The sequence below is a fragment of the Spermophilus citellus genome (assembly GCF_964194105.1).
Source record: "Spermophilus citellus genome assembly, chromosome: 1".
In the NCBI taxonomy this organism is placed as follows: domain Eukaryota; kingdom Metazoa; phylum Chordata; class Mammalia; order Rodentia; family Sciuridae; genus Spermophilus; species Spermophilus citellus.
In genome coordinates, this window is record NC_138182.1 from 109,584,170 (window position 1) to 109,605,139 (window position 20,970).

The 20,970-nt window shown below is 35.4% G+C and overlaps 1 long non-coding RNA gene across 1 annotated transcript; it reads right to left on the minus strand.

Annotated features, from left to right (window-relative positions):
* Nucleotides 1-8,116: 8,116 nt before the first annotated feature.
* LOC308655580 lies at nt 8,117-20,676 on the minus strand. Its single transcript, XR_014023478.1, has 4 exons — nt 20,623-20,676; nt 19,851-19,954; nt 8,404-8,518; nt 8,117-8,247 (listed from the first exon to the last, which is right to left on the minus strand). It is a non-coding gene; the product is annotated as an uncharacterized lncRNA (long non-coding RNA).
* Nucleotides 20,677-20,970: the final 294 nt, after the last annotated feature.

The following is a 20,970-nucleotide window of genomic DNA, read 5'->3' on the forward strand; positions in this document are numbered from 1 at the left end:
AATTACCAAAGGTACACTGAAATCTATAATAAGGGCCAAAGCAATTATAAACATATCAGAAAAATATTAGATTTCTGAGTAGAAATTTTAAGGCCCAGGAAATGGTATATTTCAAACCCCAAATAAAAATGTTAAAAAAAGAAACAAAGACATAATTGTAAAATGGATGGAAAGGGTGGTCATCATGTTAAGGTGAAAAAATCAGAAAAAAAAAACCCCAATTATCACATTCTCTCCCTAACATGTGGAATCTGGGAAGAAAATAAGAATGACTAGAAAATGATGGAGGGAACATTAAGGAAGAGGGAAGGCAACTGGGGATGAAAAAGGGAGTAGAGGGGGAAAATGGAAGTAAGGAGAGTGGTCAGGATTCAAGTATTGTATATGTGTGTAGAGAAATATCACTGTGAAAGTCACTAATGTAGGCACTCAATAGGAGCTGATATTAACAGTTGACAAGAACACCTGGTTTTATAACAAGTCCAATCTGCTATCATGTGACCATATACGAAACAGAATGTATAATTTAAAAATATTCTTACTTCTGCAAAGACATAAAATTTCAGGGTCAACATTAATGTAAAATTTCTTCAGACAATATCATTCAGATGATAAATTTCTTATAGTTAATTATTAAGATATCCTGGATTCTATATGAGCAAGAAAGATATAAAAATATGAATGGAATTTGAACATTTATTTTTTTCCACTCTTCTTTTGTGATCAAACATTCTTACTCTTATTTACACAGGGCATGAACACCAAGAGTAACTCATTTTTTTAAGTCTTACCTGGATTGAAATTGAAATTTTAAGTCTTACCTGATGTTCTAGATTGTGCTTTCATGTATTGAAGAATTAAATCCCTGTTTCTATATTTGAAAAAAGTAATAAAATTGGTATTTTAACACTCATATGAAAACACTGACCAAATATAACTCAATACTTTATAATGTTTTAGATCTAGTATCAGAACTTTTTCATATGCTCTCCTAATCTGTATGCCCTATAAACATTTTGTTAACTTGAAAATTATTTGTACAATGTTTGTTTTTTTCTGTTTTGTGAGATGGTATTTTATGATGATGGTCAGGCTGATCTTAAATACCTGGGCTCAAGCAATTGTCCTGCCTCAGGCTCTTAAGTAGCTGGGGTAAATGCATGTGTCACTGCACCCATAGCTTGAAGTTAAAGAAGAAAAAAGATGAAATGATCATTAATTGAGAACAGGAAAGGTAAATATATATTAACTAGTGTAGCTTGAACTCAGAAAATGCCCTGTCTCTGTAAAAAATAGTTTTTTTGTTCTTGTACAACTTCTTTCTCTTAGGCTTAAGGCCTTTTAAAAAATAAGGGTTGTATCACTTTAGTTCACCAGGTTGTTATGGAGATTTACTAAGATAATATTGAAACACGTTAAGCAAAATAGTAAAATAATGGCATACTTAACTACTTACAATCTCAGCTAGAACTAATGTGCATTTTTCATAGGTTCTAATATTCAAAAGTTAAAATTATTTTAAAAAATGCTTGAGTCCTAATTTTCATGATCAATTGGGCACTTCTTTGTGCTTTATAACTCAAAGCAAATCAACAATTAATTTATAACTATTTATAAATATCTCCTTAAATTAGAGAATATAATCATCCCCTTCTGTGAGACTAATCAATAATAACAAAGGCAAGAAATTAACAAATGCCAAAAACTTGGACTACTACTATTTCTTCTCTACCTAGTTGAACAGAATCAGCAGATAAGTGTAGCTACATTTCCATGTTGATCTCCAACTGACTTGGAACACAAAATTTTCTTTAACACAATGGATACTGAGGAGTCATGATGGGGCTTAGCTCTCTTAGATTCAATGAATCTGCTTAATCTATTCCTTTTGAGGCAGACCTTAATAAATGCTGAAAACTTTAGGCAGCGATTCCAACAGCTTGGAAATTTCCATTACTTGGGAAAACTACTAGAAGTGCCAATCTAAATTGGCACTCACCATGGAAAACAGTGATGTGGAACCCGCTGCAGTCAAAGGAAATCTATTTCAAGGGATGGAAGGATTTGGGGCACAGATCTGTTAGCCAAGATGACAGAAAACTCTGATCTCTTCCAGAGATTACTTGAAGCTTTACTTGAAGCTTTCTAATAGATTTGAATGATTTTAATTTTATGACAGAAAAGACAAAGTCCTAAAAGGATAATGCACCAGAAAGGGCAAGGCTAATATGGGGATTCCACATAAGGTTCCTAAAAGGGGGGACAGGGTCAGAGTGCTTAGTATTTGTTGGCCAAAGCTAGAGGCCAAGCTGTCAAAGCAGAGTGCTTCTGCTTGGAAACAACTGTTGAATAAAAAGCATAAGTGCATGAGAACTAAGAAGAGTGTTGAGTCTAAGTGTGGGTTACCATGAAGACTCAGGGATTGGATCAGTAAGGATATTTTGAAATAAAAGCTCTTCACTACCAGAATGCAGGGCCAGGTCTGGCAGAAACACCACAGCAACAGAACTGACAGAGACAAAGGAACGATTTAAAAATCTATTTATTCCCCTCCATCTGACTACAGAATTATCTTCCTTACACATCAAGGATATCATTAGGTCCTTGATAAATTAAAGGGGGATGGTAGAATAGCTAACTTCAGCTAAACAGGGAATTTCAAGACTCAAATAGCAAATTATAAAATCATAGGTGTGATACTATCTCTCCCTGTGAGGAGGGGTTATGCTTAAAATGAATTGGATAATGCTGGAAACCCTAAGGATAAAGGTTTACAAAGTCCTAAGATATTAGCTAGTGGTATATCTCAGTGGTAGGAAAATTTCCCAGCATGCATGAGAAGAAAAAGAAAAAGAGGGGAAGAGAGAGGAGAGAACAAACCTTGAAGGTGACTCATGCACACATCACTACTTATTTTTTTAAAAATAACTAATCCATTTTAATTATGTATATATGACAGTAGAGTGCAATTTGATTCATTGGACACAACTGCAACAACTTTCATTTCTGATTTTACACGATGTACCACTGCATCATATATGCAGTCATACCTATACCAAGGTAATAATGTCTATCTCACTCCACCATCTTTCTTGCCTCCATTACCCCTCCATCCTTCTCTTTGCCCAATCAAAGTATCATCACTGCTTCCTGGCTAGACTTGAAGGGTTTCTGACTAATGAACTGTCCTAACTCACTACGGTTCCATACATAGTAATGCTATGAAATCTCACCTCATATATAAGATGCAACAGGTGTAACTATAGTGGATATACATCTAATGTTGATTAGTATTGTAATGTAAATACTTACGCAGTATTTCCACTAGCAATGGCATAAGACAAGGCAATCTCTCCACAATTATCTGAAGCAGACACATTAACACCACATTGAAGAAGCAGCTCAGCTATGTGTGTTGATTTATGTTCCACAGCCAACATGAGGGCTGTTCTAAAATAAGAGAGATAACTTCAAATTTAGGTATTTTAATAAGTTTATTTAAAAAGACATTGTAATACATTTTACCAATTTGACATCTAGCTTTACATACACTAACAGACATATACATCTTGGAAGATCAAATCTTTATCTTTCTAAATCATTTGTAAGTCTAAAAGGAAAACAAACACATAAAAAAATAAATCACGTGTCCCAAAAGGGGAGAGTTACAAACTTAAAATCCTTCAATGAACATTAATTATGATGAGGTCATTCATCTGGAGTTGGCAAAGATTTCAATGAATAAAGCTCCATTTCTTTCTTAGAGTGATGTAATATATTGTAACTCACAGTCGGACAAAGGTCAAGGAGTAAAAAAGGTATTTGCAGGTATAACGTAATAACAGTAGCACTGGTGATAATAATAATAATTGTTGCTTCAGTCATTCACTCTTGAGAAGCATTTGCCAGGCATTGAAATCAATGCTACATGTATAATCTTGCAACCAGATTTCAAGCATATGTTACACTCTTTTTCATTATAAATGTTCAAAATTTGTTAAGACTAATTAGACGTCACTTAGGAAAAATCTGAAATCAATATTCTACAAATTAAGTAATTTAAAGAAAATAGTCATATAAAGGAAAAAATAATTCTCAATGTCTATCTATACTCAACACAGCATTTCCAACAGAAAACTATACCAGGAGAAGATGAAATATTGCAGAAAATTTAAAAAGTTCAATACTGAATAAAAGCACAAACTAAAAGTCTATATTTTACAAAACTAACATGAAAACTCTAGCTAACACAAGATTATGTGATCAACAAAATCAAATAGTAATCATCAGCCAATAATTATAAGGGCATGTGAATCATACTACATACTCTTATTTGTGTTGCTCAGTTTGAATAATTGCTCTTCTCCTTAATTTTAGTTTATGTTCATAAATTTCACTCTATTCCAATGATTATGTCATTCCCATTAATTTAATATTTTTAACTTGAGTGATTTTACTACAATATTAACCTTTTTCCAAAAAATATAAAGTACTATACCTTCCGTTATCATCAACTTCATGTATGTTTGCTTTATTCTTAATAAAAAATTCTACCATCATCTTTCTGTTTTTCTTTACGGCGAGTAGAAGTGGTGTTTGGCCCCTCTGAAAAACAACAAATATAGTTTATTCACAAAATTACTACTTTTCAACTGAAGTTAACCTTACAAAATACTGTATGAACATAAGCATATAATAATAATGTAAATTAAGTGTAGCCACTCTCTTCTCTTCCCATTCTGCTGCCATACGTGCTGCTCTTCCATTTTGAGAAGCCTCTCCTCTGCCTAGAGTGGCCACATGAACTCCAGCATTTCTAAAACTGCTTCATACATTTACTGTTTCCATGGATATTTGCCACTGTCAAGCATTCATCCTGGCATCTTGGAGTTATGTAACATGAACCCTCCTCAACCAAGAGCATCTTTAGGACATAAACTGTATTTTATATCCCAATAGACCCATTCCCTAATACATATTAGTAAAGGATATAAGTATTATATTTCACTAACAAGCCAAATTCTCAACTCACTAGTAGGGTGTATAAATCATATTCTGAAGAACGTCTACTTTTCCAGTAATACCAAGCCTCATAGAAAAGATTCCTTGTTTTAGTGTTTGAGAAAATTTACACAACTGTGCATTGTATGTCCAGTAGTACAGAAATAGCTTTTCCATTGCTTAACACCTACTTGACACTGATTTTTTATTGGAGATATTCACATGTGAACAATTGAAGTTACAGGAATATATTTCTGAGAGCTTTCCAGCAACATGGAAGTTTTCTCCATGTTATACAAGTCCACTTGATTCTTTTTTATTTATGAAATCAGAATCCCAGATTCCAATGTAAGGAATTTCTGCTTAAAATTGATAGAGTCTGAGTAAACTACGTTGCTTTTTCATAATTGTTCCTGTGTCTTCTCTTATTATAAGCTGAAAGATATTTATCTTACATGTCAGAAAGTTCAATACAAAAATATATTATTTTTATGCAATTGGAGAAAATTTTTCCAACTAATCCACTGAGAGGGGATTAACAAAGAGAAATAATCAACTCAAAAAAAAAAATTAACACAGAGCTGGGATTATGGCTCAGTGGTAGAGCACTCACCTAGCACATGTGAGGCCCTGGGTTTGATCCTCAGCAGCACATAAAATAAATAAAATCAATGTATTGTGTCCAATAAGAATTAAAATATAAATATTTTTAAAAACTCCAAACAAACAAACAAAAAAAAAACACCCAGTCAATAACTGAGCAAAAGAACTAAACAGAAATTTCTCAAAAGAAACACAAATGTCCCAACTATATATAAAAAAGTCTTCTAACATCTCTAGCAATTATGTTAATGCAAATAAAAACTACACTAAGACTTTATCTTACTCCAGCCACAATGGTAATTATCAAGAACACAAACAGTAATATATACTGGTAAGAATGTGGGGCTGGGGATGTGGCTCAAGCGGTAGCGTGCTCGCCAGGCATGCGTGTGGCCAGGGTTCGATCCTCAGGACCACATACAAAGATGTTGTGTCTGCTGAAAACGAAAATAATAATAATAATATTAATATTCTCTCTCTCTCTCTCTCCCTGGTTAAAAAAAAGAATGTGGGGGTAAGGCACACGTTTACACCGTTGGTGGGACTACATACTAGTTCAACCACCCTGGAAAACAGTTTGGGGATTCCCCAAAATCTAAGAAGGGAACCACAACATGAAACAGCTATCCCATGACTCACTATTTTCCCAAAATTAGTAAAACAAAATTTTACGTGTAACTGTATATTAATACAGTCACATGTGTGTTTACAGTAGCACAATTCACAACAGGTAAATTATGAAATTAACCCAAGTACCTGTGAATGGATGAAAGGATTAAGAAATTCTGGTGCACATACATACAATGGAGTATTACTCAGCCATAAAAATACATTATGTCATTTGTTGGTAAATGAGTTGGTATCCAAGAATATCATGCTAAGTGAAATAAGTCAAATAAGAAACTCAAAGGTAAAATGTGTCATATGTGGAAGCTGGAGTTAATTAAAGAAAAAGAAATGAAGAACAGAATATCAAAAGATGTGTAGAAAAAGAAGATTGAGAGGCACAGAGATAATGAAAAAGGGAAGGCAATGAAGAAGGAAATCTTTAAAATTCATGTTATATGCATATATAAATATACCACAGGTAATTACACCTTTATGTGTAAGTAAAAAATCAACCAAATATAAATAAATAGACAGGTGATAGGAAAGGTAGCAGAATACAACAGTCACTAATATGGCAGTATATAAAAATGTGATGTGTAACCGATGTGATTCTGCAATCTGTATTTGGGGTAAAAATGGGAGTTCATAACCCACTTGATTCTAATGTATGAAATATGATTTGTCAAGAGCTTTGTAATGTTGTGAACATCCAATAAAAAAAAAAGAACAGAAGTATACCTAGACTATAGGGCTGTAAAAAAACAAAACAAAACAAAACAAACAAAGGAGGTCCAGGAGAAGAGGAGGGGGAGAATGGAGGAGGAGGGGTAGACAGATGGAAAAGAGGGAATCAATGACTCAACTGGAATTCCATGCATGTAAGATTTGGGGGGAATGAATTCAACTACTATGTAAAACTATAAACTCTAATAAAAATAACATTGAAAATGTATTCTCACTTGTAACGACAATCCTGGTAACAATGCTTGGTTATTTTCCAAAATTCTTTTTATTCTCATCCACTTTAATTGCTACTTAAAGTTACTTATAATTTTAGGCAAAATTTAATTCAGAAATTTTGTGTATCATCAAGATTTATGCTGATCTACACAGATTACTTGTAGTATCATGAAAGGCACTAAACATTTGCATTTTTAAGGAACAAAGCTGAAGACTAATACATAGTACAGCTGGCAAAATCCATGAGTTATCTACTTCTAGCAATAATTTATCCATTCTAGCAATGAGTTGACCTAATCAGCCTTTCAAAAATTCCAGTGGGAACATGATTTTTATAGTATATATAGAGAAAACTATTTAACTTCCAATTTCTAAATTCAAACAATTAATCCCATTTGAAAGAGAATCATAATATATTATGTAGTCCATATTCTTGTATATCAGTAGAAAACATCATGAAATCTTTATCACACTATATTAAAAAAGAGGAGTTGTAACCTCATTTATAGAGGCAAAGTAGGTGATTGGAGTAAGTGCTGCAGTTGCCAGAAGCAAACTGAAGAACACGTGTGCCCAGCATGTGAGAGGCAAACCCTGCACACCACACCACACAGTACTATGGCTCAAGGGGACCGCATCAGGTTCCTTCACAGAAGCTGGAAGTTCAGATTTCTGCATGAGTCTCTTGAATTCTAAGTGTGGATTCAACTGATGGAGGCAAACTAAATACACACATGAGCTACAAAAGAAGGAGGAAGAATACGCGGAGAACTTCCAACATTTGCTAGTATTTTAATAAAAAGAAAATTTGCTTATAATCAGTATTTTTTAACATGCATTACTGTTAATTTTAAGAAAAATTTTAAATATTTTGAAAATAATAGTGATTGATATATATACCATGTTTTTGGCTTCAATATCTGCGTTGGATGAAAGCAGTTTTGTTGCTATTAATGTGTTCCTATAAAAGATAACATAGTGGAGCGGAGTTTCACCCTTGTTGTTGTGAACATTTGGATTGGCACCATGTTCTAGAAGAATAATTGCACATTCCTCTTCCTCATATTGTAGGGCCTGTTGGTTTTAACCAAGAAATAGATTGTAAATTTTGGAAATCCAAGAAAAATATTTCACGTTTTACCCATTAGTTATAACTAAATGGCATTAACCATTTTTTTCTTCTAAGCATTTCATCAAATTCATTTCCTGCAAAACCACTGGTATATCTACCTTCATCAATGGTGTGTTGCCATCACTGTCACACAAATCGACATTACATTTCCTCTTCACTAGAAGAGCCACCACTGCTGGATTACCATAGGCACAGGCATAATGTAGAGGGGTTCTGTGCAAGTAAGAAGCTTTATTAGGAATTCATAAGGTACCTTTTGAAATACACAACTATTTATGCAATTATAAACATTAAGTAGCTCATAATTCCTCTATTTTCTTATGAAGAAGGTACAATATTTAGTAGCTGTCATTACTTATTTTATTAATGAATGATCAACCTATGCCACTGACATTTTCTTCCTATTTCTTGTTTCTGATACTGCTGGGGATTGCACCCTGGGTTACTCAACTAATGAGTCATATCCTAAGCACATTTTTATTATATAAACAATTTTGATGCAGGGTCTCACTAAATTGCCCACTGTGGTCTTAAACTTCCAATGCTCTTGCCTCAGCATCCTAAATCACTGGAATCATGGGTATGTGCAACTGTGCCTGGTTCCATTGATTTTACTTATTTTTGGTTGCTTTGTTTTCATATTGCTGGGGATAGAACCCAGGCCTGAAGCATTCTAGGTAAGGAAGGGCTCTACCACAGAACCACATCCCCAGAGCAGAGCAGCCCACATGCCTAGAAAGAAGATGGACTTGAGATTTAGCTCATCTTCAGTATGAATTCTACTTTAGACTCTGTGATGTACTAGTTATCCCACAGTCTTACTCTCCCTCAATTTCCTAAAAAAGTAAGGATTAAAATGAGTATCTCCCTGAATACTACCAGGATGCTTAATGGAGAATCTACGTAAAACATCTGAAGATTTTGTAGCACCAGCAACAGCTCCATAATTGGTAGCTATTGTAATCAATATTATTGCTTTTTATCAACTAAGAGTATTTCAATTAATAAGTTAGTAGTATTGTAGTGATTTTTAAAAATATATTTTAAAAACTATGTAGTTCAATGAGTCTAAGGTGATTTTTTTTCTTATCATTTTAACAACACTGACAATGGAATCCCACTAATAATTCAGGCTGCATTACAACTATAATTGGCAGCATTTAATTTTTTCTTCATAAACAAAATAAAGAACCATCATAATTCATGGTGCCTTACCTTAAGTGAAATGTGAGACAAACAATAGATTTATGGCAGTTCTCATGACATGGATGGCATTTAAATTCAGTTTTAAAAGTATGATAGGTAAAGTAGGCTGAATAATAACAGTAAAAGGCCAAACCGAAAGCAAACTTAATGCCAAAGGAAAAAGAACCCAAATGAATTAGTATGGTTAAACTAATTCAGTATTTATATATATATGGGATTTATATATGAATCAGGTGTTTTCAATGTTCAGTATTTAATACTGTCTTAATTTTTCACAAGGGACGTTTACAATTTCTTACCTCCATGAATGCATGATTGAAAAGGAGGAAGAACCATTTCATTTGAAATTGAGTCCTATCACGTCAGTTTGAATTAACTGGTCACACCTAGAAAGTTTTTATGTAAGAGTTGTCTGAGATAGTAGAATATGTCAAATACAAAATAAGTAGCTGTGCAGTTCTTGCGCATTAAAAACGTATTCATTTTATGAGTACAAATGAATAGAATTAAAGAATAATTCTTTAATGCTTTACTTTATAAAAGCTTCACTTAAAAATACTAAAGTTGAGAAGTTTAGTATTTTTATGTGAAACTTTTATAAAGTAATGCAATATTTTTTCAGGAGTAATAATCTTTTATACTTGTTCTCTTCTATTCTCACCAAAACAAAATTATTAACCTATAATTGCATATGTAAAATAAAATATACATATATAAGAAATGTATGTATAGTAATATCTACAATAGATGAAATGCACTATAGGACATCTATATAGAAATGTACTAGAAGAAAACATAAATTCTTTCTTCATGTTGGCAAAGGCGTTCCAAGAAATAATGAATTTGAAAGAAGACTTCTTTTTTTCCTACCTCTCTTTTTAAAATTTATTATGTTGATGATGATGACAATGTTATTGTTGTTGTTTTGCTGGGGATTGCACCCTTACCCTTTGCTTTGACATGCAAGAAGTGCTCTAACATTGAGCTACATTTCCAACCTTGGAATTCTAATTTAATCAGATAAAATACTCTAATTTTACAGATGCTCAAGTGACAGTGACATATGAACACAGAAAAAAATATTTATGTCCTTGGCAACAGAAGGAATTTAAGTCTAACAAATGAAATAAATTTCGCAGCTACAGTATTTTGAAGATGAAGAGTAGTGGTATTGGGCTGTTGATTATGGCTTGAGCTGTTTATTGCTCCTCAAATAGATGATTTAATGATAACTGCTGTGCCACATTTAAAACTGTGCATGCCACTACCTACCAATTCCATTTTACTCTCCCTTCCAGATATTTGAGTATTCTTTTTATCCTGTTCCAGTCACTTATCTTTTGGCCATTGGCAAACAAATAATTTGTGAAAGTTAATAATGTATTTTGATACACAGAATGGCAAGTCTTTGTTCATTGCAAACATTTTCTTAGTGTCATCATGACCCTAAATGACTGCGTGTGGAACTAAAAAAATGTACAGATATTTTTATTTGTTTTTTGTGAAATTGATAACCACAGAGAGAGCTCACATTTGGGGTCAATGAGTATTCTAATGCACAAACCACAAGCAGGGCCTACCTTTGATACTCTTAGTCCCTTCAGAACCGAGTAGGGCAAGCTACAGTAGGGCACCAGCAGGCAGCACTGTACAGACTAGGCACCCTTTGTGTGCTACTCCCTTGGCCCTGGTGACTGAGAGCTTGCACTGCCTGGATGCTCTCAACCAATGCTCTACTCTTCATGCTTGTATAGATACACAGTAATGGATAACTACAGGAAAGGCTACTGGAACAGTGGAATCAGCAATTTTGGAATTTTGTGCGAGAAGCTTTTGGCAGATGCTTTTCTACTTTAGTCTAAAGTGATAACAAAATTGAAAAAGCATGTTGTGTCTGGTGTTCTGGAAAGTGTGAAAGCTGCCAGTGAACTCTAGTGTCCTCTGTGGAAAGGTAGCTAAAGGTAGTTAACTTCACTAACTGAAGTTAATGAAGTATTTGCAGAAAATTCAGGGCTTGTCAACACTGTTGTTATGAAAATGGTTGGATGATCAAGATGACACCAAGTTATCCTAATAATTTCATAAATTAGTGAGTGAAGCATGTGAGAAATAAGTAATATCTTATTTTTAGAGGTGGAAGACACACCCCTAAATATACTAGTGTGAAAGAATTTTAAAAATATAAAAAAGAAGAAAGAACATGGAGCCATCTTCCCAATTCAGAGTTCTTGTGAGGCTCTTGGGACACAACAGGTAATAGATTACATCTGAAAATTTTTCAATGCTTTTGAAAATGTGTACATTAAAAGCTGTTGTGTGTATTTTTTTTTAAATCAGTGACCTTATAGGGAAATTTTAAGTGTCTGGGAAACCAGTTAAAAATTTGGTTTTGTTTAGCTGCCCATTAGAAGTCCTGGGTACTGAACTTCCAAGGTATGCAGGTCCTGGATATTGAGGACTCCACAGGATATTAAAGTCAAATATTCTGGTGAAAGGAGAACTGGTATCCTTTCTGCTCTGCTCCCATTGGCACAGCCTGGACGGTGCCGGCTTCAATTCCATCAGCCCATTGGTCCCTTACCCCTCAGTCCCTGGCCTCCCAGACCCTATTACCTATTTTTATGATCGGTGCCATCAACAGGACATCCACGTCCCAGATAACGCTTAATTCTTCCCAGTTCACAATTTTTGGCAGCCTGGTGGATCTTCCCAAGAGGGTTATATCCGAAAAACTTGATTCCCAGGCTTATATAAATAAATTTTCTCCAGGCTCTATCCATCCTAAAGACAATTAGGTAACAACCTCTCTCAAGTGGCCTACCAAAGCAGGTCTGCCATTACCTATCTGCCAACCAACTGGCAAGATAGTCGTTGCCAGGTGACACTGATAAACACAAATGCGCATTCCACAATCTGCATGGCCCTAGCTGATTGGCTCCTGGAAGGTCCGCCCCCTGTACTGTGATCAGTGCCTGGCTATTCTGTACAGACCCCACCAAGAACCAGGTGGGACTCCTCTGAGACCCCCCCAAGACCCATACAGTGAGTGAGATGCCCCACCAGAATCAGGTGGGCCTCAATGGCGGGCAGGTGAGAACCCCCCACACCCAGACCTGGGTGGGCAGGACTCATCCTCTCTGCCATTGCACAGCTGCCTATGTCCACAGCAGGAAACAAATACTGCACTCTTCCTATTACTTTATTCAGTAAATAGCAGAAAAGGAGATCCCTGACTTAAGATGTCCATTAAAAAAATCTGGAAAAATTCAGGAATGCATTTAATTTAAAGCAACAGATTAGAAGAAAACAACAGAATAACTGCACCAAAAGCAATTTTAGTGTCACTCTGCTGCATCATCCACTCCCTGACATAGCTCTGCTCAACACAAAGAGGGAGTAAACAGCCCACCAGTTCCACTCAAAAGCAAAAGGAGAATAGTGTAACAACCATCACCCTAGGCTTTCCAGTGTAGTACCAAAATGTTCTGATTTGATTTCTCCCGACCCAGATTACTGAGCAGAGAAGAAGAGATGAGCTATTTGGAGATGACCTGAAACAAAGAAGAAGTGGTGCAACACATGGATCAACTTGCAGCCGAAGAAATCATGGTCCCCAGTGGCTACTGTGACCAGAACCCCCACAACCTCTGCACTGTCTCCTTCTGTAAACAACTCTAGCCTTCATTTCTGGCGTTCCCTCAGGGTTTGCCATTACATACTTCAGGTGCTTTCTCCAAACAGACTGCAGTAGGTTTTGCCACTGAGGAAACCAACAGCCACAGAGGAACCCTGCATCTTTCTCTACTACAAAAAGCCTCAAAGGTGTTTGCATTCACAGTCTCCAGGCACCTGTACCACTACCTCTAGATTCTGCCTACCCAAGGTAACCTCAGCTAGAGTTGCCACAAATCCAGACTCAAGGTCACCAAACAGCCTTTTCCTGTGCAAGAGAACATGAAGGCTGCAGCCCATACTGGAGGCACAATCCCATGTGATGGGTGTACACCTGCAGCCATATCCATGCACACTGCCAGATGTTGGACTGGCAGTTGCACATGCACAATACCACTTCCAACACCTGCCACGAGTCACTGCTCGCCATATTTAGCAGCCTCTGAAGTTACATACACATGTGTCACCAGCTCTGTTTCATGGTGTTATTAACATATGTAAGCACCCAGAGTCCCATTAACCATCCCCACCACCATGTAGCTTTGCCTGGAGAGAGTTGTTCTGTGCCACTGCACATGTTTCTCCTCAGTTCCACTCACAAAAAAATAGTGCATGTTTACAGCCATCCTCAACACCTCCATGTCCCTGCCACCATACTTCAATTCACAGGTGAGGTTTCTAGCTTTATGCATCCATGATCAGGCCCCAGATCTGTAGATACACAGCAGCCAGGCAAAGCTCTACTTCTGGTCCTTCCCTGAAGCCCTATGTGTCTACAATCAGATCTGATCTTATAGTCCTGTGCTTTAACAAACTAGGTCCCACCTCATAGGCACTCCTTGCCAGCCCTGGCTTCTGTCCTTGGTCCTAGCTTTTCCTTACTACTTCTCTGCCCACAGGTAGCCTGTCTACATTGCACATGCCTGCAGCTGACACTGCACCAAAGTGTGCACAATGCCTGGCCCATATCTTTCACCTTTTCTAGTCTTCTCTGCATGGATCTAGAGGCACTATCTATGACCCAGCTAGTCCTCATAGCAACTCTAGATTTCCCATAGCTCTAGCCACCAATGACCATGAAGGTTCTCATGTTACCAACAGTTGTGCCTGCTAAAAGAGAAGCAATGCATCCTTCAACCTCAGGTAACAAAGATGTTGCTCCATGCCACTAGACCAGTGCTATACTAGGTCAGCTTGTCCTCCCGTACTGCTCTGCAGGAAAAATCTTTTCCATCCTCAAATAAGTCCTTAAGTCTGGAAGAAGTAATGGTTTCTTCAAATGTGCATGCACCTTTTCAAGCTACTAGGGTCAAGAAGAATCAGAGAAACGTGGTAACACAAGGAACACAAAAAGTCTTCATTAAATGAATGGTCCAACAAAATTAGAGACCTTGATATAATGAAAATGGGAGAACAACATAACAGTTGGGTTAAAACAAAATCGGTTCAATGAAGAAAGTTTATACCAGGAGCCAACCCATGACACCCACCCTGATTCAGGCACAGATGACTTCCTATTCCTCTTAGAATAAAGTTCAAAATACTCACCATGGTCCACAGTCCCCATGACCAGGCAATGATCTACGTAATCCTTTTGTACCCTCCCTTGATCTCGCTCCCTCCCCTCAGGGCCTGTGGCATTATTTCATATCCCTGCACTTAATCCAATGCCTCTGGTAACACCTTGCTCCCACTTTTCCTGCCATCACAGGATAATGAAGCCCTCACTCAGAAGCAAGCCAGTCTTGGAACCGTGAACACTGAATGCCTAGTTTGTGTCCTTTACAGGGCCTTCTTCATTGTAAATATTGTACTTAATTTGTTTTACCCCTAAATATTAGCTGAAATGAAGGAGACCAGACATACTATCTTGGACACTGTTCTAACCTACATAACTGACTTGCACTTTATCTTCCAGGACTCAGTCAAATTTGCAAAATGAGTGAATAGATGCATGGAGACACTCATGGACTCTCTGCTTCTCTAGGCTTTCAGGTCAGGACCTCCACATATGGCCCACATCAGCCAGTATCCCTCAATCTCTCTTGATAAGCTTTTTCATTGGCAAAAATAATTTTGGCAAGTCATTTTTTTAAAGAGATAGGCACCATACTCAGGTTCTCATACATGCTAAAGCCCTCTACCACTAAGCCATATACCCAACACCTGGGTCAATGCTTTTAAACAAAACAAGATTCCTATAAAATGGTCTAGTGTTGGGGGGCTGGTTGAGGTGACAATTGGAGGGAGCCATATATGGAACACAGAGTTTTTGTGGCAGATGAAAGGCCTTGTGAGGACCACACTGCATACTCTTTGCACTGCTGAGGTTTGGGGAAACCTTTCTGTACCATGCCCACCCAAAAAGAAAACTTGCCAGCCTAGATTCTTCAGAACTAAATGGAAAACATTAATCAGATAGACTGAACAGACATCTATGGACTATTTAATCCATCAACAATAAATTCATTTGCTTCTCCATGAAACAATGACCATTGTTTGAAATAGTTCATATTGTCAGGCGTGGTGGAGCACACCTGTAATCCCAGCAGCTCAGAAATCTAAGACAGAAGGATTGCAAGTTCAAAGCCAGCCTCAGCAAACAAAAGGTGCTAAGCAATTCAGTGAGATCCTGTATCTAAATAAGGCTGGAGATGTGGCTCAATTGTCAAGTGCCTCTGAGTTCAATCCCTTGAACCAAAAAAAAAATCATATTTTTGAGTACAAGGTAAAAACAAGAAATAGAGATAACTTCTTGAACCCTATAAGATCATAAATGAAAGAAATAAAAAGTTAATGACAAAAAACAAACCTTTTAATGCCTGGAGGTTAAAATATACAACTCTGGATTAGGATTGGAAAACAGATACAATCAGGGGAGAAAAAATTTCAGAAATAAATGGGAACAGGGATAGAATACATCAAAATTCATTGGGTTATTAGCACCCATAAATAATTTATGTACCTATATATCAATGGCAAATGAACTGAAAGAGAAATTAGAAAAATATCCCATTCAAAATAGCCTCAGAAAACAATATAATACTTTGGAATATATATAAGAAAAGGTATGAAATAGTTCTACAATGAAAACTACAGAATACTGAAGAAAGAAATTAAAGACCTTTGAAGATGGACAGATCTCCCAGGCCCTAATTCTGCCTATCTTAGGCAGAATTAATATTGTCAAATTAACCATACTACCCAAAGTGCTTTGCAGATTCAATGCAATTCCTATAAAAATACCAATGAGTTCCTTTGTAGAAATAGAAAAATCACCCATAAAACTCATTTGGAAATATTAGAGAATCAGAATAGGCAAAGCAGTCATTAGCAAGAAAAGTGATGCAGGAGGCATTACAATCAGTACCAGAACCATGGTAAAGAAGAGAAGACACAGAGAAAAACCCACATAAGTACAGTTATCTAATATTATAAAACAGCACCAAAAACAAACACTGAAGAAAAGATAGCATTTTCAACAAATGGTGCTGGGAAAACTTGAAATACACATGTAGCAAAATGAAATTAAACCCCTACTTCTCACCCTGCACACAACTCAAAGTGGATCAAGGACTTAGGCATTAGAACATAGAGACCCTGCAACTAACTGAAGAAAAAGTAGGAATGTAAGCTTAGGAACTTACTTTCTTAACAACACCAGTACAGCACAAGAAGTAAAATCAACAATCAATAAATGGGATGGAATCAAAGAAGCAGCCTTTAAAATTCTTCTCAGCTCAAGAAACAATAATATGAAGAGAAAGCCTACTGAACAGGAGAAAATCTTTACCACCTGCACCTCAGTTTCAGCATTAATCTCCAGGATATATGAAGAACTCAAAAACATTATACTACTACTAATAATAATATTAATAATAACAACAACAATAACATCCACCCAATCAATAAATGGACTAAGGATCTGAAAATACCATCAACAAATATATGAAAAAATGTTCATCTTTAGTAATTATAAAAATGCAAGTCAAATCTACACTGAGATTTCATCTCACTTCAGTCAGAATGGCAATTATCAGGAATTCAAGCACCAATAAATGTTGGGGGGATGTAGGAAAAAAGGTTCATTCATACCTTGCTGGTGGGAAGGCAAATCTTCAATTTATCATTATGAAAAGCAGCATGGAGATTCCTCAGAAAACTTGGAATTGACCCAGTTATCCCACTTCTCAGTTCATACCCAAAGGATTGAAAGTCAGAATACTACAGTGATGCAGCCACGTCAATGTTATAGCTAAACTATGAAACCTGTCTAAGTGCCTTTCAACAGATGAATGAATAAAGAAAATGTGGTATACATACACAACCAGATATTACTCAGCCTTAAATAAGAATGAAATTATGGAATTTGGTGATAAATGAATAGAACTGGAGAATATCATGCTTAACAAAATTAACTAATCCCAAAGAACCAAAGGCTGAATGTTTTCACTGAATTTCAGATGCTAATTGACAATAAGGGTTGGGGTTCCTAGGGACAAACAGAGGTACTGTGGATAAGGCAGAGGGGAGTGAAGGAAGGGGGAAAGGAATGGAGGTAGGAAGAATAGCAGAATGGATCTGACATAATTACCCTATGTGCATATATGACTACATGATCACTGAGTCTGCGTCATATACAACCAGAAGAATGAGAAGTTATGCTCCATTTATGTATGATGTGTCAAAGAGCATTCCACTGCCATGTACAACTAAATGGAATGAATAAAAAATGTTTTTAGGTGCTCAGAAAAAAAGAAACACATATCAAATAACTGTAAAAGATTAAAAGGTGTATCAAAGATGAAATCAGAATTAGAAATCACCTGATCCAATCCACCTATTTCATTAATGAAAAACCTTATTACAATACTAACATATCCCCAACCAGAAAAAATGAGAAAGTCAAATAATTATCAAAATTATACTACATACAGAATTATAGTTCACATGTGAAAAACACTGTGATACATACAAGAAGAATAAAATTTTATAAGATGAAGGCAATCCTCATATTGCAGACATTTTCTGGCTTAAAATTGGCACCCACGCTTCTCAAGGAAAAAAGATGATGGACATGGAGTCAAACTAATGGAGTTCCCTCCACAGCCATCTGTTTCCTTCTCTGGCTTAGTATCCTTCATCCTTACTGCAAGTTATACTATTCCACCACAAGGATGAAAGATCACCCAAAGGATCATGGCAGGCACACATGAGGAACAACAAAATTGGAGGCGAACAAGAAAGGAGGGCTGTGCTACTACTATCATCAATATGATGGACTAACACTAGCTTCCCTGTGTGCCTAATGCTAGGAATTCAAAAAGAAGTGAGATAATATGAAACTTTACTCAGCCATAAAATAAATGAAATTATGTCATCTGCAGGAAAATGGGTGGAGACCATAATATTAAACAAAATAAGTCAAACTTAGAAGATCAAAAATCATATGCTTTCTCTCATATGTGCAAGCTAGAATGGAAAAAGAAATAGAAAGGTGTTGGGGATGATCTCAGGAAAATCAAAGGGAGATAATTAAAGAAAAAGACCAAGGGTTGTGACGTAGGCAGGGAGGGAAGAAGTGCTGGGAAGCAATATTGGCCAAATTATATTGTTAAATTTTGTGCATGTATAAATATATAACACAAATTCTTGTTATGTACAATTATAATGCACAAATTTTAAAAATGTTGAAAAAAAAATAATAGCCAGTATGAACTGATTGTTTCAGCTTAAAAATCTACAAATATCTATAATCATTTAATGATGCTCTGTCTCTTGGAAGCCCTATTACATACGTACACATGTATGTGTAAGTTTTTCTGCATTTTTATATTACTGTGCTAAACATAGACATAGATAGATAGATAGATAGATTATGACACTCAAGACTTACAAAAGAACTCAACCTATTCATAAGCAGGGTGAGCCCCTGACCTTCTAAATGTGGACCCACTTAACTAAAGACAACATGATTTATGCTCTTTATATAATGGCTTGTGGTTTTCTAACTTTAGTGCTTTTTGTTTGGGTCCTTTATTTATTTTAACCCCAATTTGATATCCCTACAGATATATTCATGTTCTAAAACAGAACGGGATAGACAACCTGTCCAATATTAAAAGTAAATTTATTAAATACCAAATAAAAATGCTATTATATATTTTCCAGCATCCAAAGTACTGCTAAATGCGAAAATAGGTTCCAAGGAAAAACTTTCTGAATAACAAAGAATAAGAATCAAAAAATAGAAAACTATAAAAGTAACCTTACCCATATACCTTATAAAGGCAACATAAAATGACTTACTTACATATCATAATATAGAAGTTATGGTAGCTTATAGTTATAGGTATTTAATTATATGAGCATTTACTCCCTGCTGAAGAGCATTTATGGTTCAAGGACAGATCTTCTGTTTCTACACTAATATCAATCATTCTTCCAACCATAGGAAAGTTCATTACTGAATTCTCATTCTGTGTCATATGGTCAAGTATTAATGAGAGACAAGGGAATGCCATTCAACTGTAATTGAGATGCTCATATAGTTTTAAGAATTTCATTAAATTCATGTCACTCTACTACAATCATTTTTAAAAGAATGGTTTATAAGTATGAAGAAGGAGTGATTCAAAATCTTATTACATCTACAATAGAAACATACCTTGATGTTTTTGATTCAGATACATGGTCAAATGTTTATATTTTCCATTGGGTAGAGTTATTTAATTTTCCATACAAATCCACAAAACATTTGCTTACTGTACCCTGTCAGAAAATAGATTTAGAGATAAAAGTATCTGTTATTTAAAAACTGTGTAGTGAATATGGCTCTCAAAATAACAGTGGAAAACATACTTATGATTTGTCTTGAGAAAAATATCACTTAATATTAAAACAACAGTTGCAAGATAATAATTGGAACAGCTCAGTGAAATTTCCCACAGGTGGTTAACAAGTCACAATATATAAACACCAATATAGCTGAGAAGGATATGAGTTGGTTCCAAAATGCATTTATAACTTGAAGCTTTTAATTTAAATTTTCCTTCTCTTCAAATCAAGTAGCCCAGCCTGAAGAACTCTCCAAATCATTTGAGATAAGCTTATGTATATTAAATAAGAATATATCCTGGAGGAGCTAATGGATCAAATTTATAGTCTCAATCATTTTTTTTCCAATTTGACTTTGAAGAGAAACTCAACATTGAAGCAAAAGCAGTATAAATGAAAATGTAAACCTTAATATATAAAATTGAGATACATTAAGTTCCACTTCAAAATAGCCTTAAAACCTGGAAAAGAATAAACTGAAATAAAAAACAAAAGCTCAAAATTTTGATTAAAAAGTATCTCCTTCCCTGTTAATAATTATATATTAATATGACTCATATACCATACAACAATTTTAAGAAGGAAAGTTTATTTTTGCTTACATTTTCAAAACCTTCAGTACATGGTTGGCAAACACCACTGCTTTGGGTTCAAGGTCAAATAGAAAATCTTGGGCAAAGTTGGAGAAGAACATAGAGATTCAGGCTAATGGCGTCAACCTTTTTGATAAAATAACACTAAAAAAAATTTCAAACATTAAAAATAAGATAGACATATACATACACTATACATATAGAATCCCAAAGAAAAAACATTAAGATAAAAAGCAGCTCTGCAAGACATATTATAATCAAAGGATCTAACAATGGAAATAAAGAAAAATAGTAAAAGATACACATGAAAAACATTAGGTCACATTTATATAAAATTATATTTGTTTGTATAAATTT